Source organism: Eulemur rufifrons, chromosome 2 (genome assembly GCF_041146395.1).
Source record: "Eulemur rufifrons isolate Redbay chromosome 2, OSU_ERuf_1, whole genome shotgun sequence".
Lineage (NCBI taxonomy): Eukaryota > Metazoa > Chordata > Mammalia > Primates > Lemuridae > Eulemur > Eulemur rufifrons.
In genome coordinates, this window is record NC_090984.1 from 68,436,638 (window position 1) to 68,460,678 (window position 24,041).

A 24,041-nucleotide genomic window follows, 5' to 3' on the forward strand; every position below is an offset into this window, starting at 1 on the left:
GTATACTCTGGTTGTACATGTGCACTTAGAGATCTTTTTGGTTGAAAATACTGAAATAATTTTGTAAGGCATTATCTTATAGCATTGAAGGGCTATGACAATTTCATTGTAGAAACGTTCTGATCTCCAACAATGAAATAATACAATTTAAGTGGTTTATTTTTATTTTTTTTTTTATTTTTAAGTGAAACCTTTTGTGTTGATACCCTCAATTACCATATCTATGCTGATAATGCTCAGGTAGTTCACTCTGTCACCAGATTTCCTTTCTGAGCTTCATTTTGGATATCAAAGTGCACTCGTGAGATCAGGACCACTAGGATGTCGTGATAGCAGCTCAAATTCTGCAGCTCTCAAACCGAACACATGATGTGCCCCTCAAGTCTGTCTGGTTCCAGTGTTTTCTATCTCAGTGCATGGCATCACCACTTGTTCAGTTGCAGTCAGAAACCCTGAATAGGGTTGTACCCTTGCCACTGTTCTCTCTTCCAATTCATCAGCAAGCCCTATTGATTTTTTTTCTTTAGTGTTTCCAGAATCTCTCTCCTGCTCTCTAACTTCTCTGAGATCACTGTAGTCCAGTGGCTCTCAACTAGGGATGATTTGTCCCCCAGGGAATATTTAGCAACGTCTGGAGATGTTTTTGGTTGTTGTAACTGGGGAGTTGCTATTGGTAGCTAGTGGGTAGAAGCTGTGGAAATGCTGGTAAACATCCTATAATGCACAGGAAAGCCCCCACAAGAAAGAATTATCCAGCCCAAGATGTCAGTTGAGTCAAGGTCGAGAACTCCTGCTCTAGTCTAAACCAGAATCCTAAATTACCATTCCTGGATTACCTCATTCCTGAGTTACCACAGAGAGCCTTTGAATGGGTCTTGCTCCATCTAGATGTTAAGCAGTTGCAGTCCTGCTTCTCCACCCTTCAGGGTTTTGAACTACTATTTTATTGTTAACTTACTGAATTAATTAAAATAGTAGTAAATTAGTATTTATTAAAAATTTATGTCAGGGCTCTATGTTTTTCTTTAATTGTCACAGTAACCATATGAAGTGGATATTGGTTCATCATATTGTTATTTAGTGGAGTCTAAGATAAATTTTCCATAGTATTTCTGGAGTTCGGATGTCTTACTTTCAATGGCATTTTAAATTTGGCAGAACACATAATATTAATATCATTTTACAAATGGAAAAGCTGAGGCAAAGGGCGGTTAAGTAACTTGCCGAAGATTACACACCTAACCAAGTGATGGTGTCAGGACTCAAATCTAGGCAGCCCGATGCCACAGACCGGATTAACTTCAATTCAGTGCCTCCCTGCATCGTAATGTTGCTGTAAGGATTATCGAGATAATACATGCCTTGCATTTCAGCTCACTGACATATAGTAAGCACTGAATAAGTGTCAGTTATGATGATTATTAGTATCTTTGTTATTTCTCTTATTATGTCATTATTTAATGCTATCTCTTCTATAGAAAGGAAGATTTCAAGAGGGCATAGGCCTCTATCTCTTCTGCTTCTCACTGTATCTGTTTTTCTTAGCGCTGAGATGGGTAATAAGTGTTTTTTGAATGAATAAATGAATGCTTGAATGAGGAGAGGGACTATTAAGGAAGATTGGAGTCCTGTCATTTGAAGACACAAATGTTCATCTTGAGTGATTGGTTTGTGTCTCTCTTACGGCACTTACTCTGTTCTATGTTGTAACATTTATTTGTGTAATTGTCTTTTATTTCCTCACCAGATTATAAACTCCCTACACATGTGGCATTGTAGCCCAAGTACCTACCAGATTTCACTGTGTGGAAGACATTTAGGACATGTCAGACTAATTGACTCTTGATTCACCCTAGCACTTCCAGCTCTGTTCAGGGCCCAGTACTGTCACGGAAGGAGATTATCTCTGGGGAATTTTTTTTTTTTAACATCATGAAACTTTTTGACATTGAGATGGTATCATTTCCTAATTATCTTCAGGAAGTTATCAAATGAGTATTCTTGTATATCTTTACAGACTTTGAATTATGATAAAAACAGTCATCATATTGATTAGAAAATGGAAATAGATATTTAGGAATAATTTGCATTTTTTATTGCTGGTTTAGTCTGTGTTTAAGAGTTACTGGTAATTTTTCAAAGGGGGTTTCAGAGGGATGGTTCCTTGATTGCTTTTATTTGCTGGCCTTAAAGAGGGAGAAAACTGGTTATAAGTATTGCAGGTTGTTTATCTGATTTACTCACTGTGTTGTAGAATAATGAATTTATTGCCTTTCCAATTGGCTAGACTTATTGGAAGACTAAAGAATGAATCTTTTTATGCCAAGGAGAATGTTAGGTCATGGGCCTAAACAATTTACCTGGCTTCTTCCTTTTGGATCTAGTTTCATGTCTTTGGCAGCTGAATGCAAAGGATATTGTAGTCTGCCCTGTCGATGCCAAAAGTTCACAGAAGAGAGCATTTTTGGCAGACGGTGCTTGTTTTAAGGACAAAGGTGTTTGAATTTCACACTTTGTTTTCAGGAACTTGTTTATACGCTATAGGTGAGAGGTTCACAAAATCATGCATTGTGTACTAGGCACTTGGGGATATAGCACATGTTTTACGTTGGTTGGCTGTTCAGAAAGTTCCATGGTGGCCTTTGTTACCTGGACTATACACAGAGTAAGGACCGAAAGGGAGCTTTGAGTGGAATGGAGATTTTTTTTGTTGTGTAGCTTCCTAATTTAAATACCTGAGAACACAAAAGGAGAGGATATTTTACTAAATGCAATGACTTTTTTGACCACTAACATGACTTCTTATTTCAGATATTCTGCCTATAGGTTGATACTTATAGGCAAAAAAAAAAAAAAGGTTGTATGCCATAAGCTATAATTTCTACATTGTATTTTTACTTATATTTTAGGCACTTTATGGAAAAGCAATTAGTGTATAGCAGGATTCCATAAAATATGGTCAATTTTTATACATTTTAAAATGTCATACCTTTGTAATATTCATGGTAATTACTTTATATATATAAATAGTTGGAGGAGTGTTATAAATCCATATAATTCCCAAAATACTAGAATTAATATGTAAAATTCTGTTATCATACAAAGATAAGCAAAAAGCAATACAAATGCAACTTTTTTTTTATGTATCTGTACATACAAGTGGGTTCAGGAACCTATATTATTTTAGTCATTGTCAAATAACCAAATCAAAAGATTGTCTTTTCACAGATTTTCTTCCTTTAAGCTAACAGTTTATTCTACTCTGGATTAATTTTTTTTACTTTGCATATTCTTTTACATTGTAATTTCATCTCTACTGACAAATTCCTACAATACATCAGGAGGAATTTGTAGAAAGTGTGTAGAAATATTTATTTCAGTATTATTTTAAAACTATGAAAAATTTTAAAACAGCTTAAAATACTTTTCCCTAGGCAACTGGGCAAATTGCTACACTCGTCCAATGAAATGCTGTCTAGTGTTTAAACAGGTTAAGGCAGCTCTGTATGTGTTGATGACCCCTGAAGTTCAAGACATCTGTGTATTTGCAAGTTTCAGAACAATATCAAAAGGATGATTTTATTATAGAAATAAAGTGAGGTTTACATATAGTATGTGCTTTTGCCTGTATATATCCCTTTTGGGATTGTACACAAGCAACAATCCATAGTGGTCACTTCCAGGGATAGAAAGACTTACAGAGGCTGGGAGACTTTTGTGTTTGCCTTTATATTCCTCTATACTTTTTAAATTTTTAAAAAAAATAATTTCACAAATTAGCTGAGGTTAATTTAGCAGTGAAATACTCTCAATTGAATTCTTAACTCCTCAATTGGTTGGTTCTCCATAGTGGATACCATTTGAATCACAAGTGAGTAGAAAGAAGAAAATGTAAAGAAAATGGAGACAATGTGTACCTTAATTTTTCTTGTGGCAGAATTGATTGCCACACACTCCACATGCCTTCCTGGACCTACAAGATGACACATCTGTGGGACTATATGTCTCCTGCATGTGGGCGCTGTAGTCCCCGCTGTCAGTCTTAGGGTGTTGTTCTGGTACTTCCTCTCACTAAGCCTTACCTGACGTGTGCGGGGCTCTCCTTTAGGCCCCCTCATTACAGAGCTTTTTCTTAGTCTGAAGAGGGGTGCTGTGTTGTTAAGGCCAAATTACAGCTTGAATGATTACTTTTTTCACTTCCCTTTCCTCTCTTTCTAGTAGATAATAGTACTATTTTTGTTATGATAATAGTAGATGCTTAGGGATATCCTCTCCCGAAATTCTTTGTCTTTCCATAAATCACATAATATATTCAGAATATTGGTGAGTCTTTATGTCTCGTTTTGTAAATGGTCAAAATGAAATTTAGTGACAGCAACTGATTCTTTTTCAGAGACAATGGCTGAATTAAGATACATAAAGAAAAGTAACAGGTGAACTATCTGCAGTGTGTGCTCATACTGTATCTGAAGATAAAGTTGCTGCCTTTAAGCCAAAGTTGAGGTCTGAGAGGCAACTTAAAAAGAAGGCATTTATCAGTAGAAATCATAAAACATTATGATGCTTGGGTGGAAGAAAGTGTTGAGAAGAAATATTAATTGAAATATATATACAGTATGCCTTTGTACTTTGTAACCAAACAAGTGTTAAGCTTTATATATTTGAGAATTTAGCCATTTTATTATATAAAGGTAGAGAGAACTAGCTAATTATAATTAAGTGACAGGACAAGATAACAGTAAAGACAGAAAAGTCTACATTCTTGCGGGCCATTCCTCTGTTCAGAGTTGTACGTTATTTCTACACCACTTTGAAACCACTACCCTTTTGTGGGCCTTGGTGTCAGCACTAGAAGAATAGCAGAAAATATCTGGATCATGTTTTAATCTGAAAGATTTCAAAATGCCAATCAGACCCCTGGCCTGCTCTAGTTTTCAGAAATACTATGTGAAATGTGGACCATAAAGCAGAATTTGGCTCTAAATACTGAATTAAAATTATTCTTAGGAAGGCTTCAATTAACTCCATAGCAAAACTACCAGTGTTCTCAATTTTGTAGCTAGAGATGCTTATGAGAGTGGCAGATGGCCACACAAAGCAACCATGTTATTTTATTTCCAAATTTATGTAAACTGAACTCATAAATTTTTAAAAATAAGACTTCTCAAATTTACCACAACAATCCTAGGTCCCAAAATCAAATCCTGAGATCATAAAAAGTCCTCTGAATTTGCTGATGTGTGGTTTTTAAATTTTTTTTAAATTATAACTTAAGTGGTTTAAAAGTAACCTTCTTGTACCCAAAATGTTTAGAATTTACACCTCCTTCCTTCCCAGTCTGTCAGCTCATCTGCCAGGTGTTGGCCACGGCGGTTGAGCGTGAGAACTTTGTAGTCAGATCAGTTTGGCATTGAACCCTGCTCTGCGAGTGACTAGCTGGGAGATTTTAGCCAAATTATTAATATATAACTGCTTTAAACCTCCCTGCCCTCATCTATAGATAAATAACCATAAGTTTGTTTATGTCTTCAGTGAGAGAAACCATATAAAATAATTCATTGGCACAGTACCAAGAATATAGTAAATGCTCAATTATCAGCTGTTTTATTAAATTCCTTTTTTTCTTTTTTTAACACTGGCTAATGGGAAACAGAAGCAAGAGACTATGGTTTCTTTAAATTTTGTAAATGTTTTTTTAAAAACAAATCATACAGCTAGTGAAATGACTAAGGAGCAGTCCCTTGAAGCAGATAGCCTTTAGTTGCGGGTATGAGTTCAAGCAGCTGGAGTTGCCTGGGCGGCCGCTAGAGTGGATGCTGGAAAGTGAGTCTTGCCAGTGTGTGTTGCCTGAACGCTAATGCAGCCTTTGGAAGCCCTTCTTATGGAGCGAGTGGTGATGCCTTGTATTTTTATGACGTCATTGCCATTAGTTGTCTGATTTAAAAATAGGGCATCCTACCTTCTTAGGAGAAAAACACAAGGAAATTATAAAGAAAAAAAAAAGTCAAGAGTACAGAAATCATTCTGGTTAGTCAAAAGTTCCAATTGTGGTCCAGTAACTTGAGGTTTTACCGTGACACAGAAACTGCATTTATTTCTTTACCTTCTTTCCATGGTGATTGCACTCTTGAGACTTAGATGATTCTATTACAAGCAAATTGAAATCTTATCTAAACGTTTTCCCCATTTGCTACTCAGTGGTAAAATCTCCTTTTAAGAAGCACCTTCTGTGGTTTACATTTTAACTTACTTTACGTGTTTTCATGGATGAGGGTGGGAACAAATGACTGTGTCCTATACCTTTACCCTTAAAACATGCATTCTAAGTCTAATCAAGTTGCTATTACTTTTTTTCTGTATGTCAGAATCTCTAGGGTCTCCACCCTAGAGGATGATGCACTGAGTAGAAGCAATTTATTGTTTTGCCTTGCCTTTCATATATAAAAGTTTTGGTTTTGTTTTAGCCCTTCATATTTTTATACAATTACAGATTCATCTGGAGTTTTTTTTTTTTTCTTTACCCATTTGAAGTGTCTTAGTTGTTTTTCTTAGGCTTAACACTGTATTTTTTGACTATAAATTAGTTTGAGATGCAATATATGCCCAAGCTGTTGTGTAAAGTAAAACCAACATTGTCAAGAATGCTTTCTGAGCGCCCACTCTGGTAAATCCCAGCTACAGGGGAGTCAATATTGCAGTGATTATCTTAGAAAGAGGTACTTTATTGCTATGTCAGTAAACAAAGGCTCAGAGGGACAGCAACAAAACATATTATCTACACTTTACTTTGCAAAATAATTTAGCTTTAAAAAATGTACAGGCTGGAGGATGTGGAGATAAGGATCTGCATCCTAAAGGATGACATAGTGAGTGGAAGCAATTATAACCCAGGCATTTTACAATTATATCTGAAAAGTCTTTATTTAATAACAAGATAATGTCGTATTTTAAGATTGTATTACAACCTCTGTTCCTCTAACCTTTTGCTAGCTGCAGCAAAGTTGCTAGAACATATTTCTTGGCATAAATAGGGTTCTCAAATGTATTTTCAAATATTAGTGTTTTAAAATGATGAACTTCACACAATCCCTTTGTGTTACAGTAAGAAGAATGATCAGCATGAGCATTTCATTTGTCTGGCTGTGGAGTAGATGCAAGAATCTGAGCTTTATACTTATTTGGTCATCATCCTCATCATCATCTTCTTTTTTTTGTTTCATTTCTTTTGATATCACATCCATTTCTTATCTCTTCATTTTGCAGTAATAGAAGAAGTCTTAACAGTTGCAAGATTACATATTTATATCAGGGTTCAGACTGTGAATTCATTCTTTTCTAGGGAAGCGAAAAGATCATGTAAAAATGGTGACCACATGTTGACAGAATGCATGATTTAACAAAACCAAAGGCAATCATTTCAAAGAAAAATGTTTTATTTTCTGCCAGCAGAGTATAATGGAGAGAAATTGGCTGGTATTATTTTTAAAAATTGCCCAAATCACTGTAGTTAGTGTAAAATTGTCTCTGGAACTATTTCCTGTAAGTTAACCAGACATATGATTGTATCCTTTCTATTTTGAATACTGAAGCTCACATTTCAGCTGTCTTACATGGAGCCTCTCAGGTATAATAGCTCTTTGTAAAGGTGCTTCCTTTTCTTTTGTAGTCCTTTATGTCTAAGCTTCCACTTTCATTTACCCTGAACTTAGAATGCTTACAGTTTGGAGCTTCTTGGAACTTTGAGCTAAATATTATTCACTAACAAATCAAGACCAGAAGCTACCCAAAATATGCTGCCTTCCGCCTGCAAAAGTTCAAGTGAAATTAATATAAACTCTGCTTACATTATTAAAAATTCTCTACACATTTCAGTTGAAAGGAGATTTTGTTTATATTTAACATGTGCTTTACAGGGCTTGCTGTTTTTTTCTTAGTACTTCAGACATTACACATCAGGACCTGCTTATGTTGTTTGTAGGTTTTGTGAGGATTATTAGTAACATAAAATCAGCTTGATATGTTATTGAAGGAAATAATTCAGTCTCATATGATTCCAGTAGTCACATACTTCTGAGCAAGTAACAAAGACATGAATCACATGGTGGAATGTTGATGGTCACATCACTACTTTGGCTGGTGATGTTTTCAATGGCTCGATGGGGGTTGGAGGTGGTATGGTGATTTGCTTTCAGATCAGTTACAAACTATACCATCCTATGGGGATCTTAGCCTATAGTACTTAGGAAGAACTGTAGAGTTATCTATGCAAACAGATTGACAGATAGTATAAAATACCTTGGGGACAAAAAAGTGTTGGACTTGTGTCTACCCAGTGTCAAAAGTACTGATGCTTACCAGATATAGATGATTGATTTTGGATTTAGTCTGATGTGAGACAGTAACCAACATGTTGTTTGTTGATGCTTGATCCAGATGTTTGACATTCTATAGGAATGTTCCAAGGCATTATACTATACATAGAAAATAAACAGGCTTACTTTAAAAATGCAAGCCTTGTCATTTTTGAACCTCTTCCACCTACTAGTAAAAAAAGGTTTTTATCTTTAAGACAAAGCAATAATGCTTATATAAACCATATTCTTCTTTCTGCTTACATAGCTGTTATTTGTTATTAATTAAGAGTAACTTTTCTGTGTTCTACTTTGTCAGTTCTGGAGAAGGCCCAGGCTTTCCTTTGGGAAAGGAGAGGTGAGGTTATTTTATCCTTGTTAAACTGCAATTTTAGTTAAGTCAGTCTTCATGTATCATACATGAGTTTAATAACCATGAGACCTCACTGAGTCCTGTATAAAAGTCAGGTTGCATATTTACTTATGGAAGACTTTGTGACTGTAGTAGACACTAACAGGCTGAATGGTGGGGAGTCACATGACTCTAAAACTGTAGGTGAATGGGCAGTAACTGTCATGTGCATCACACACATTCGCTAGTAGTTCCACTAATGTTGTATGACAAAAATCATAAGTGAAAATGGAATCTTCAAGTAGAAAGATACCCTAGAGAACAATCTCTTTGTTTTAAGGCGAGAAAACATAAAGCCATAGAAATTAAATGCCTTGTTGAAGTCATACAGCTATTAGTGGCAGAGCTCAGCGCAGCATCGAGGTCCTGTGACTTACAGATCAGTATTTGATTGTAATGAATAACTGTGATTTTCTCAGTCATATTTTCCTTACATTGAATAGCATCCTTATGTGGACCATCTGTACCTGCCCAATTAACTCTACTTATTTTCCAGATGATGTATCTTTCAATTGATTTAGTCTATTTCTGCTTACAAATCACTTTTATACACACATTCATTACATTCAGGACCTCCCAGTGATAGCAAGAATTACCATGACGGACCTGTGTTTGATAGCTCAGTTAGACCCCTCTGTTAGATTAGGAATATAAGTATCTTGACCACAGAGAGAGGAGGAAAGCTCTTTACTTTTCAATAGGAAATCCCTGTTTTAGGAGTAGTAAAACTCCTTTGGCACTGACATGTTTCCATATGCCCTCCAGGCCCACATGAGGATCTGTTAGATTGATGCTTTGAAAGTGCATGGACGTGTGGCTCTCCGGGGTATAAGCCTGTCACTCAGATTTGTGCTATCCAAATAAGAACGCATGGTACCTGTTGAACTCATGTGAAAGTTGAGCACATTAATGTGGAGTAAAGAGGCATTTTTCCCCTTATTCCTGCCTTTCATGTACAAATTGTCCTGGAGTTTATACGAGCACTTTTGTAATGTGCGATGTAGAAGACCAAACTTGATTTTGTATATTAAGATCTAAATCTACATTTAGCATATTGTAGCATGTAAATATTATAGAAATCTTTATGAAATTGGTCAAATTTGCTCTCATTTTCTGCTTGCCATGTCTCTCACAATTTGTATACCATTTTGCCAAATCAGTTGTACTTATGTAATTGAAGAATTTGGGGTTATTTTCTCTGTAGGAATTGGCGTGAAACTTTTTCTTCTCTCTTGTCATCAAGGTCCAGATACAAGTATTGATAACCATGCATCATGACTGATTTAAAAAAAAAAGTTCCAAAAAGGCTTTTAAATGAAGGCTGTAATTTTGTATTGGATTTCTAGTGACATGAGCAAATCACTTGCTCTTTGCCCTTATGGATTTTATAATGTCATCAGAGTCTATCAATAAAATTATAGCTTACAGATGAACATGCACCATTTTTTACTGTATTGCATATATAAGGATGAGGGAAACAAATAGTAGCATGCCTGCCCTGAGATGCACTCCAGCAGGCTGTGTGTGTGTGTGTATGTGTGTGTTTCAAGTGAGACCTGCTGTACCATCAGTCCTAGAAGCTACAGATGAAGAGCAGTGTCTCTTACATAGGAATGTTTCTTTTGCTTTCACCTGCTGTGAGTGAAATTGGCTAGAATAGTGTCATTCTGATCAATTTCATTAAGCCTCAGATACTGGACATACACATCCTGGGTCTTCCTTCCACCTGAGCTGTCACACTTTCATGCCAGAATGCCAGAGACCAGGAGCATGTAGTGAGAAGGCCACAGATGTCCCGATAAGGGAAGCAGGTGTGTAAAAACACATTTAAAAATAAATCAAAAAGAAGTTCAAAACCCATACCCAGAAGCAGAAGAAATTCAGCTAAATAGGAAAACAGTGGTTTCAAAATTCTTTTAAATTTGAGAAGGCCTCTCTAGATAGTGGTCTTACTCAATCATTCTGAAACTTGGAGAGATTTGACATTTCACCTTAAGTGATCTGTAGGTATCCTGCCATCTTGAATACTTTCTCTGCAATCTTATATGCTGTTGGAGCACTGCTTCTGTCCACTTGTTTGTATTTCTGATTACATGTAGACATAGATCTAGCAAATGTGAAGATCTAGGATTTCCCTTTAGAAAAATTTTCCCCTGCCCCTATTATATGGCTCCAACTTACAGGAAGGATTTTTGGTGTTTTGATTTTGTGAATATTACTATGTGTGATTATGAAAAAGGCTAGACAGGCTCTTGACTTCTACTTTTTGCTTCAATTTCTCTGTTTTGTGCTCACTAGTACCATTCTCCAGAGTATGGAAAGGGGACGAGATTGTGTTTCGAAAATTTAAATATTTCTGACAAGGAATAATTTATGAATATCAGTGTTTGAATGGGGGTATCTGTGTTTCTTTTCTTTTATCCTTCCTCTCTTCCTTCCCTTTTCTTCCCTCTCTGCCTTCCTCCCTGCCCTCCTCCCTCCCTTCCTTTCACTATAATGCCATTCCAAGGACTAATTTACTGGGTAGGCTTAATTTCAGTAGCACTGCTACTGGATGTGTAGTTTACTATTTTTAATCATGACTTTTAAGGACACTCAGATCAGCAGCAGCATAATTATCTTTCAACAAATACTTAACGAATACTATATACATAAGACACTATCTCAACATTATTATTGCACTAATAAAAACAAAGGCCTGTTTAGCATGTACTTTTAAGAAATTGTTAATCACTAATTTTGGGGGGACTGTACTCTAATTCATTGTAAAGGGCTATTTTAATTTTTAATAAAAGATTCTTTATACAGGATACCACCATGATGAACTGATTGAACTTTTGTTGTGATTAAATGCTTGAAACTGTGTGGCTTAAACATGGTAAATGGATCTATATACATATGAGTATTTTCATCTTTCTGGGCTACCTTAATAATAGACTAAATCTTACCTTGTTATTGTAACTTTATCTAATTTTCCTGATTGTTTATAATAAATTTATAAAACTGAGAACAGTAAAAGTAGAAATTCTGTCACTCAGAAGAGACTACTGTTAATAATTATGGTTTCTTTTCTTCCTCTCTTTAGCTTTTTTAGTTTCCCTCCATTTTATGCCTCTTCTGCATTTAATGTCACCTGATTTTGCTAAAAATCTTCATACCCCATACCTTTATTTATGCCCCATAATTAAATCCTACTCTCAGGAAAGGCTATTAATGGCACTAAACAACAGGTTGCTAAGTGCCACAGGCCAAATGGGGCCTGCAAGAGTTTCATTTTTTAAATAAGATGCCAATACTTTCAAAAACTGAATATTTTACATTTTTTATTTGTTTTTCTTTTACATCTGCAAAGCCAAAGTTGAGTTCAAGATTTTACATTTTAAAAATATAGATTTTTCCTTCTCTTTAAAAGGAAGACCTGGAAACTTTGGGTCCACATACTGATCTAGTCAAAAATGCTCTGAATAACGAACACCCCCTGTTTGCTGGACAGGTGCTGTCCTGTTTTCCACAGGCCCCACCATTCCCTGTTACTGCTCAACAATGAGATCCAGTTGCCTTTAATTATCAGGTTGCACTGCTTTCTTTCACTTAGTTCTCTTTACTCACTTGCATAATTTCCTTAGATCCTGCAGGTATTTAAGTTTTTGTGACCTTTACCTTAAAGTTGTTTACAATAGACTAACAATAATTTCAGAAAACAAAACAAAACAAAAAACAAACAACCAAACTGAGGACTCCTCTCTCGTGTATATGAATTTTATAAGAAGAGATAGGACTAATCTAAATGAATGATTCTGAGAGGGAAATTGAATAGAAGGAAATGAAAATGAAGGACAGAAGGAAGGACCATCCTGGCACACTTAATAAAATACCAACTTCAATGTTAGTAAAGCTCAAAGCTCGAATACCACCACTAAGAATTTTGGAAGTGTTGAGTAATTGGAAAATTTATAGCTAGCAGCAGCCATACATATAATTCAATTCCCTAACAACAGTGATGTGTGTGTGTGTGTGTGTGTGTGTGTGTATTTGAAAAGTGACTCAGATCTACAACCAGGAACATGGCAAAGTTGCCCTATTGCTCTTGGTGGCTCATTGAGCTCCACACTGTCTTTGTACCTATGCTGTTAGGAAACACTGCTGTTCTCAGGAGAAGTAAAACTAAAAACTAAATGGTTATTTGCTGGCTGATAATTTAAAAGGAGACCTTATGATGAAACCTTTCAAGATGAATATCTCAGCCTAAACAAAACCAAATAAAATGTGGAGAGAAGACAGCAGGCGGATTTAAGAAGGGTTTCATGTAAAGTGTCTGTAAAAGGCAACAGGATATCCATTCTGGTCAAGGATCATACTGAGCTGTCAGGTCAGGGGAAAGGGCTCAACAGTATTGTATACATTTTGTATATTTTAAGTAAATATTTGGAAACTGTATATTCCAATATAGAAGTTGTTTATGGAGGCTTTTTCCCACTGAGAAAATTGCTGTCTTGCATTGCCCCGTTTCAGTTTAGCAGTCCCTTTAAATCAGCTTATATCATCATGTGGTTGCTAATGTCTGAGAACTCTTTATCAATGGTTTGGATTAGTATTACTATTAAAGTTGTAGTTATCATTTGTTCAAAATCAGGAAAACCAGTACTGACTTTCAGTTAAGATCACTGAAACTTCTCAGTTTTATATATACGTATACCACAATATAATCTTTTGTTTTTCCTTGAGCAACTTGGCAAGCTCATGAAATAAGAAAATGTGCCTACTCATTTCACCCTTATTTTATATATTTTAAACATTTATTTTAATCACTAAAATATTACCAGTTTTTATCATCCTGTTATGTAACTAGATTTGGTTGAGATAAACTTATTTGTATTTTCTCAAAGTCAGATTTTTTGTGAAAGGGCTAAGCATCTATTAAAGTTTTCCAAAAGAATGGGTCCATGTCCCTGGAGGACTTGGTTCTTGTGTGAGTAAAGGAGGCCTAGAGACAAGTAGGCATTTCCTATGTTGTCTGACTTTGCGAAGTACCTCAGCGAGGTATCAAGTCTACAAATTAAACCTTACATGGTAATCTCTGGCACATAAAAATATATCCACACTGCTGCATATATATATATATATATATATATATACACACACACACACATATATATGTATAGTTCAGTGCCGTGGGGTCACCCTACCAGCAAGGGCCAAAACTTATTAGAAATGGGAAGTGCAGTTGTTAATTAAAAAACAATGAATGATCCTGATCACAATAGTTGGGTTAGTGTTAACAAAGCTTAGTAGAGATCTCAAGATTGGGTCAGGATCTGAGAATGTGCTTCAGGAAGCTTATTCTATGCAGTATTTTCTGTGTTTATTTGTATATGTTTTCTCCCCCTTAAGAATCTCCAGCTGTCGTCAGGTTGTCAAGGGGTTAGTGACACACAGAAAAAATCAGTCACTGCATGGAAGCACATTCCCTCCCCAAGTGGCAGCTGGCAAATGATACACTGGGCAAAGCACTACTTTGGGATTTCGAGGGGGCCATAAAGGACATAGAAGCCCTGGCTGCATGCTGAAGGACTCAGTCATCTGGTTGAGACCGTTGTGGGATACCGTAGAAGGGACAAAGACTTCTCCTTCCTGTTTCAGTGCCAGCTCTGTTTTAGAGGAGTGACTAAGCCAAGTATTTTCTCCAAATATTTTTCAGGCCCTACTGTTACAAGAAGTAGTGACAGGATGGCATTTGATAGCAGTATCTGGTAAATCACTCAGTGAACAAAAGTACCTTTAAGCATCAAGGCACTTCTCAGGCTCAGTGTGGACTCCAGTAAATTATATTTTTTTCAAAAAAATTTATATTCAAATGATACATGTTTGTTAAAGAAACTTCTTCAGCAAATAGAGATACTGCCCAACCCCCTACACAGAAAAGGAATGATCTTATCCTTTAGAAATAAGCAATCTTAATATTTTTGTTGGGAATTCATCCATATTTGGATATATATTATCTCTATATCTACTTTTATAGATACAGGTATATAGATATAGTTATATGATCCCACTATAATGCCGCTTTATAAAGTACCCTTTATTATTTAACATATTGTGAAAAATTTTCCAAGCCATTGAAGCTTTTTCAATATCCTTGTTCAATATCATAAGAATATTCCGTAATTTATTTCTAAAGTTTATTTATCAATAATGAAGTGAATATCCTTTTTGCAATGTGTTATACATCCTTGGTTATTTTTTCTTACAATTTTCTAGAGACCAGCTTGGGCCAAAAGAAGACAAATTTTCTAAGCCTTTGGATATATATTTGCCAAAGTGTCCTCAAAAAATTGTGACAATTCACACCCTTGGCAACCATATACTGTGCTTTTGGAATCTAGATAAAAGATGAAGTAAAAATATATGTCTTAAAAAAAACAGAGAAGTGAGGGATAGAGTATATAATCTCTTGAAGCTGGTGAACTTGTATTGTTATTTGTAGTGTTTAAATAAAGAGTGGCCATTTTACTTAGTGATCTCTATTTAACAAAGGAATGAAGACAGTTAAAGTATAATGACATGTTCATTGATGTCATTAAAAGCATGTGCTATGTTTGCAGTATTCACATGATCATAACTTTGATTTTTCTTAGATTTTCCAGCTTGTTGAAACATGCTTTCTCCTTTCCAAGTGTGCTGTATCAAGCTTGAAAGTTTCAAAAGCTTTATTCCACTTAGTTGGGCTTTCAAAAGTGTTTGAAATCACACTTAAAGAAAATTAAAAGAAAAAAATGAATTTTCCCTCTAGAAAAGGTCACTTGAATTTGAATTCCAAAGCAATTTAGTTTGGGACTTACATCAATTAACAGAAAATCTATCTACTCCAAATTAGAATGTGTTTATAAGCCTGAAAATAGGGGTTTTATTGGATATTTCATTAAGGAATTAAATTTTCATAACAATTATTACGGAATTTATGTGGGTGATTATAAATTAAATAAAACTTTATCAGTGACTTAATTGTCATATAAATATAATAGGTAGAAGGGAATCATGAGGATTTTACTCCTACAGAGGCAATATTGTGCAGTGGTGATAAGGACTGACTTGAGTTATTTTGCCAAGGTTCAAATTCCATCTCCAACAATCATGGACCTTAAGTAAATTACTTTCCCTCTCTGTGTTTTGATTTTTTTGTGAAATAGAAGACAGTAAGACTTTTGGGGGAAAAACTATCCTGGTTTATCCAGGACTGTCACACTTTTAGCCCCTAAAGTCCAGCACCCAGGGCAAGTTCTCCCCAAGACAAGAAAACTTCCTGTTTTAGGGGATGGATGTGGAAAGTTGGGGGGACCCCCCTATCCGTCCCCCCACCCCCCAGCAAATAGTGGCTGAAAACAGCACCGTTTTGGGCATCAAATGTATCCAGTGTAGATTATCTACCTTCCATGGTCGCTGTTACTGGTTTTCCCCTCATTGCTAATATTGGAAACAGTGAATTAAATGAGATATTTCAAACACTTAGACCTGGCTGAAATATAGTAAGCATTCAAACATGTTAGTATTTATTATTCAGTTCCATGCTGTTCATTGATGGTACTGAGTATTCTTAAAAAGTGGAAACAATGTGTCCTTTCCTGCTATTGATATTATGGAAAATAGTATTACAGTTTCTTAGAATGGTAGAAATTCCAGCAGTTGCCCTTTGCATGGTCAGTGAAATGTCCTGCCGTCAAAGGATGCCCACTATTCTCTCTCATTTTGCTTTTCAGCAGAGATGCTCTGACCCTTTCAAATATTTAGCTGTAGACTTTTCTCTCAATGTGTGCTCACGACTCCTGTTACTGTTAATGGAAGTTACACATGTGTGCTCACCAGGATGAGAAAGCCTTTATCCCATGTCGGGCAAAGACCCGTGATCCTGAATCTCTTTCTAAACTTCAGACCTGAAGATAGCAGTGCAGGGAATTGCTGCTTTCTCACTATATTAGCTTCTTCAATTTCCTTTTAATTGGAGCCTGCAACCCAGATTCTTGTAACTTCAGGAGGATGAACAATACAAATTAAGATCTGGATGCTTTCCAGGAGGGCTCAGCTCAGAGAACACTTTTTTTTTTTTTTGGTTTTTTTTTTTTTTTTTGTAAATACAGTTGTGTCTATTCACAAATAGAATGCAGTTGCCTAATGAGTCCATATTTGCTTCTGAGATTTCACATTTGCAAACTACACTGCTGAGAAAGTAAGTGAAGTGTTCACCCACCTCTGGGCGTGCACTGACTGATTTAATGTACAGGACAGATAAATACTAGAATAGTCAAAATTCTAAACCAGTGGCACAAAACCTTCAAATGCAATATCTTACCCTTGTTCAAGACATCCATTTCTCCCAAGGAATTCTTTTTAATGTATAAGACTTCAATTTATGTTTAAGCACTAGTAAACTATAGCAGTTTGACAGCCATTCACACTTAATTCTGTGCATTAAACCAACAGCATTCTTTTCCACAAACATCCATTGTTAGGACAATGCTCTCAGACAGAATTTATGAGAAATGGAATTATGTTACCAAGGAGATAGCATTTACTATAATGAAGAGTAGATCCTAGAAAATGGCCCCTTTTACAGCAGCTCAGAGCAGAGCCACAAAAGCAATTGATTGGTCTTGGCATTTAGTCTTATATCAGCTGTGTCATCCATAGCTTCAGGAGTGAGAACACTAATCTAAAGTGACATTTCTGTTCTGGCGGGCTTTTCTGCCCTGATGAAAGCAATTACTTCATTCCTAAATGATAATTTGCAGGAGTTTCAACCACTTTAATTGATAATTTTTTTTTGTTCTGAGTTCAATTGTGAAGTGATTAGCTGATTTGGTAAATAGACATTTAAGGTGTGAAATATACAAGTTGCTCCAAGGTATAGTGCTATTTATTGGGTGGAGAGAAATTACTTGATAATGCTGCAGTTTTTTTCTGTTATTATGGAACTGCCAGTTGTACAGCTTAAAGTTCTGGGGGGAAAATGAACAAAACAGTTTGATTCACGAGGTTTTTGGCAGACACCAAAGCATACAATGAATAGTTTGGTCTTGCTGTGGTTCATTCAAGGGTTATTTGAATCAAGGTGAACATTGGTTGAAAAGGACTGTGCAGACCTCTCAGCTTTCTTTATTACTATTCTAATGACTCATTCTGGAATTAAATCCTCTTATTTAAAGTGTTAAGAATGAAAATGCTCATTGGCTAAAACCAATTAATTTAATTATTAAGTTCAAACATACACAAGGCATTTTCTGAAGATGAGGGAAGGCATTCAGTTTGAATGGCTTTAATTACTCTTTTGATCTATTTTACTACAAGTCAAATGGGTCAGGGTTATTCAATCAGAATATATCTTAGTATAAAAATTGTAAGTATGCATCGTGACTTTGATACTTTATCAAATGTTAGCAGTTGCAGATATTTTTGACATATTTTTTTAAGCAATCAGTTTCATATTTTCTTACATGTGGAAAAATAATGGTCATTTCACATGTTAAATGAGAAAAATAAAGCAAGAATGAAGGTCAAACTGATTTAGCACATCAAACAGTCTTTGTCAGCCAAGCTTAATATATCCTGAGTTTGTGGAACAAATGAAATTTTGCTGCTATGTTACACTTAGCTTCCAAACAACCATTACAACTGGTTTTATATATTGTGTGAGCATCAGACCATCAAACAGTGCATCTTTACTGACGTGTTGCTGCAGTGATGATCTACAGCAGCAATCTGCCATTTATATAAGGGCAAAATGTGCATCTATATTTAGTTGTGAAATTGGCCTATTATACTCTTGATGTTTACAGAGGCTAACATAAATTAATGATGACAGCTATGAGCAGTGCATTAGTTAAGCAGCAGAGTTCTTACCTTGAACTTGAAGTTTCCAGCTTTCTTTAAACATTAAACAAAGATTTCTGAAATTATTACTTTTTCTTGGAGTGCCTTAAAAGACTTCAATTTGTGAGTGTTGTTGTGCATAATCCCACCAGATAAATAGTTGTTTATGTATTTCTCAATTGTATTACCTTGTAAGAAAGCTGATATTTACAACCATGTCAAAAAAAAAAAAAAAATACTCCTGATTTTTTTTCTTTGTAGTGGGCTGATTTGCTTGACTTTGAACTCCATGTGATGTCAATGTAGGGTGGGCTGTTTAACTAAAAGTAATGAAGGAAGCACAATCATTGCTTATAGAATCTTTACTTTTTCCCTGGGATGCCGCCTCATTCAGCTCATGTCAGGGCAGGTGTAGGTACTGGAGTAACTATAGATTTCACAGTTAACTATGACCAGAGATCTGACAAGTATGCAGGTGTTCAAAGGTTCATGAGTTAAAATGCTGAAGCCTTTGATGAATTTTTGATAGCTGCATTTTTAATACAGGTCGACCTTTTTCCTTTGAGGCTGCATGCCAGATTAATTGATAAATAGTAAAAGTCTGTACTGCTGGGTTCTCCTAAGCAAAACAAGTAGGAAAATCCATAAAAACCTGCCTGTCTAGCTCCTTAGAAGTATTTTTATAAAGGTAAAATTTAAAATGGTTTGGACCCTACCTTTCCTTTCCCCTATAGTTGGATAACCAAAACCTGCCATGTTATCTTATAAAGACTATATATTGTATTCTAAAAGTTTACATGAAGGTATTCAAACTGAAGTTTTTAGAAGGATTTTTTTTTTCATTTAGAGATAGTGTGGATCTATCAATAACGTCAATATATGAAGCTGTTCCACAAATATAAATTATGAAAAAAATTGATAAAATTATGGCTGTGAAGAAATCACTGAAGGGGAAGAAACATTTTCTTAAGTTGGCTTACTTCTGTGTTCCTCTTTGACTACTCCTTGTTATGTTCTGTAGATATCTGGCTATATTATTTCCATAATGTTTATAACCATTTCTGTGAAGTGGGAAACCAAAGTAATCAATTTTGCAAAGCTAAATTTGATCAACTACAAAGGATGACTTGCCTCTTTTAATTAAATAAGTCATCAAGTCTGAAATTAACTGTTTTCCCACTATGGACAAGGAGCCCAGTGAACAATTGACACCCTGACCCAGCTCCATGGTACATGCAAAGAGATTTCAAGTTCTGAATCAATTTTGTAATACTGGATTTGTGATAGTGGCAGTGCCCTTTCTTTAACTTTTTTAAAATATATTTTTCTGGTTTCTGGCTTGAGAAGAATTTCATAATTTGGCCTTGCCCCCAGTGTGGAAGCTGAGGAAGCAGATGCCGCTGAACTTCCACACTTCCCTGGCACTAGAGGTCCCAGGTGAGCTCTCCATGGTCCTGGATTTGGACCATTGCCTGACTTCAAAGAGAACTTCTAGATTTGTGATCTTTTGGGAGATATTTTGGAAGATCATCTTTCTAGGAGTATACATAACTCTGTCTGAGTAATAATTTTCATTGCCATTTTTAAATCTTATATAGAAGTTTTCACAGTCTTCCTGAGTAATCCATTCTTTTAACAGCTGTTCAGATTGTTCATTTTTATATATAAACAAAACTGCTTGTCCTGCAATTGAATACCATTTTTTCAGCTTTAGGGTACTAAAAAATGGCTCCCTATTATCCGCTACAAAAAAAATCGCTTACTTAATATAAACCTTTAAGCTTCTGTTAATTAAACATATATATGTTTTATTTGAACAACTCATTAAGTACACCTGTACTATACAACACATAAACCATAGGCATAATGTGGAGTATAATAGAAAGATAAGTATTTCTGTGATAAAGGAGTTACATTTTACTTAAGTACCCAATCTGATAGGTCAGAATCAAGGAATAGAAATCATATTGGTGAGAAGAGAGTGTACATTATAAATAAGCATTGTGAACATTTAGAGCATAGAATAATCAGTGTGAAGTGAGCTTAGGTTTGCATTTAACATATCTCATATAGTATTATGATGTGCCAGGTACCGCTGTAAGTATTTTGTAAAAAAAAAACAAAAAACGTAAGTCATTTAACTTAATTCTGACAATGACTTTATGAAGTAAATAATATTATCATTCCATCTTACAGAGGAGAAAAACTGAGGCCATACAAGTTACCTCAGGTTTACATAATTAGTAAGCAGTAAGGCCATGTTTATACCCAGACAGTCTGGCGCCACAATCCATGTTCTTATAAGAAGAAATTCTAGACATTAGATTATTATCCTCTTGGTTGGAATGATGGACTATTTTCAGAAGGTGGAAATCATTTTACTATCTCCCTCAAAATATACACATATACACACAATTTTGTATATTGATATCCAGTGACTTATGTGTGTATATATATCTTTTGGAATTGTTTGTTGATTTTGTTGGTTTTTTGGTGGTGATAATTATTAGGGAGGATGATACTGTAGTCACTGAAGATAGTTGAAACTTTCATTTGCTGAGGATTAATGAACGTTTTTTTCCCCCTGCTATCCAGAGTCTAAGTGGAAAAACATCAGAGCAGTGGAAAGTTTAGGCCCAGGGAGTAACTAATTGTGGATCTGAAATTTAATCATATTTTAGATGGCAGAGATCAGCACTATAACATTTTACTCATGTGCAACCAATCCATTCTATCTTTAGTAATCCAGAAAGGCAACCACAATTTTTTGGTTTAGATCAAAATGTACAAATACAAAGTTTATTTTAGCTTTTATTTATTATAGCCCTTAATTCAGTTTGAGACTTGCTTATATAACTAGGCTCTACTTTACAAAAGCAAGTGAAAGATTAATTCACAATCTGTGTCATTGTCTTAAGGTCTTTAGCTTCATCTGTTATATCAGCATCTCAACAACCTTTATAATCCTTTGACTGTATTTTACTGCTGTTGCCTACAAAACCAATTACTACTTATTACAGACATAGTGATATCATTCTGAAAGTCTTCTGAACTATGGTGCCTGCATAATGATGTGATGTGGGAGTCATGGAAACCCTTTGTTATTAAGATTGTGGCCAAGAAGATTACTCCAGTAGGGGCAATAGTGTGTGTTAAAATTAAAAAAACAAAAAAGGTAGAAGGAGGAGGGGGTGGAGAAGAGAAAACAATATGGTAGGAGCACATGAGTAGGAGCACATGAGTAAGTTCTGACCAGTGCCATTTTAGAAAAGTAAGAAAAGCATCAGAGGACTGTTTAGACAAGGCATCCAAGGCGTTTCGTGTCTGCTTGCTCCCCTGCCCTGAGTGGATATAGAAAGGCCTTCCCTCTATCTTTGCTATCCTTTTGGGTTGATCCCTGTAAATCTTGGGCTTTGTTTCTCTATGTGGATTAATTTTTTTCTTTTATTGATTACCCTATACATTAATTTCAATTTCAGAATAGTTGTTTAATGCTGTACTTTGCTTCAGTTGAGTAGAGAAATTCCTGGCATAAATATTAGGTATATTAATTAGGTAACAAATGAATCCATTTATGATCATTTGAGTGACATGTATAAAGAAAATTATATATAACATATCCATATAAAATTACCTTCAAACTTGGCCACCCAAATTATTGCCCAATTGTACAATGAGTCCCTGATCCATATTTGACCATGACATACTTTATTGGGTTTGCATCATTTTTAAAAACTTTAGTTAAAATATTAAAATTGGAAATGTCATGAAAATTCAGATTTTGTTTTCTAGAAATGGCAACATCAGAAATCTGACAACACCAGGCATGCCTTCTCCCAAAGCATTGGTCAGCTGAAACTGTGTGCTGTCCCTTGACTGGAGTTGTTGTCTTCCAGTTATCCACAGTGTCCATCAGACCTCTTCACACATTGACATCCCCTGCCTGAAACCTGAAAGCCCTTGAGCTTGCAACCCCTGCTCTAGAGCTCCATCATAGTCACTTACTGGACAAAAAAAAAAAAAAAAAAAAAAAATTGTAAGTTTAGCCTGCCTTCTGGAATAGTATTTGATTACAAGAAAACAAAAAGAGCAAAGCACTGAACTTGAACCACTGCACCTTCCCCTGTGTGCAAGTGGTAGAGAAAATAGAGACACAGTTCTTTTGGCACAGCTGATTTAAATGTTGTTGGTTAAATTGTTTTTATTATGTAAAGGAAGGAATGTGAACCATTCTTTTCTCCTAAGATGTTAACCTGAATCCTGGTGATGCTTGTACTTTGTCAGATTTTCCTCACTTAATATAGTTTTCAACAAGTCAAAGTTGAGCACTTGTAGAATTGGTTGGAGGCCAGCCAAGATATTGGGAAATAAGTGACATAACACATCTTTTCCTTGTAAATTAGTGATGTTTCTGCCTGAGGTTATCACTTGAGATATATCTAGGAATAAAGGTTTGTCACCTGAGACTGCTGTGACTCTAAAAATGATGGCATTAGCTTGTATAGTTCTGAGAAATACATTGGTTAGCAATGTAGAATATTTTATTATTAGAGCAAATATAAAACTGGTTAGGGTATTAGTCTGGCAAGTATCTGACTCTAGAGCCTTATGGCATTACTTAAATTATATACTCAGTAAGATATTTTGGGTATCTGCAGTGAATACAGTGTTTCCACTGTCAACAGTGTCAGGGATGCTATAATGTAACGTGGAATGTTATTCTCCATAATATATTAATAGGGAATGGAGCCACACTGCTAGACCCATTTTGATCTATTCCTCTGGTTTTGCTTGATTCTTGTTATTGTTATCTCTTTTTCTTATTTCATAATGGAAAGAAAGAATGCTAGATTCAAAGATATAAAATGCCTTCAGAGTTCAATAAAATGAATACATGAAAATGATTTTAATATACCTTGAAACTGTAAATATTATCCAGTTGCTTATCAGTAGGGTCTGATTTTGAATTTATTTCTCATTAGACACAAAGCAGAGCGATTCAGAGTAGGTGGAATTCTCCTGTCAGATGCTCACACACAACTTCAGTTGTGCCAGATTCTGCCCTCAGCAATGTGAGCAAACTTCAAACAGAAATGCACATGAATAGTTAAAGGGAAATGCTGGGTCCCACCTGTTACTTCTGGGAAGTAATATGTCTGTAATGTTTATAAATTTTATCTTTCAACATTAAATTTATATTATACTAAAGTTTGACTTTTCTGGGCAATGTATTTTATTCTCTGGTATCTGATAGAATCTATCCATTAATGAAGAATTAAAGTATTCTCTTATCAACCAACAGTTATCAGCACATTTATAAAGCTACATTGAAATATTCATTTTAAATATGATTGCTTTGCCTGACTTGAAGGTGCTACGATCCTCTTGAGGGCTGGAAATATCATTATATTTGTTGA

General features: G+C 35.3%; 1 protein-coding gene across 8 annotated transcripts in view; it reads left to right on the top strand.

The window, feature by feature from the left end:
* Positions 1-24,041, top strand: part of NPAS3 (neuronal PAS domain protein 3) — an 831,381-nt gene that overhangs the window by 241,957 nt on the left and 565,383 nt on the right. The gene's annotated exons all lie outside the window — the stretch shown is intronic.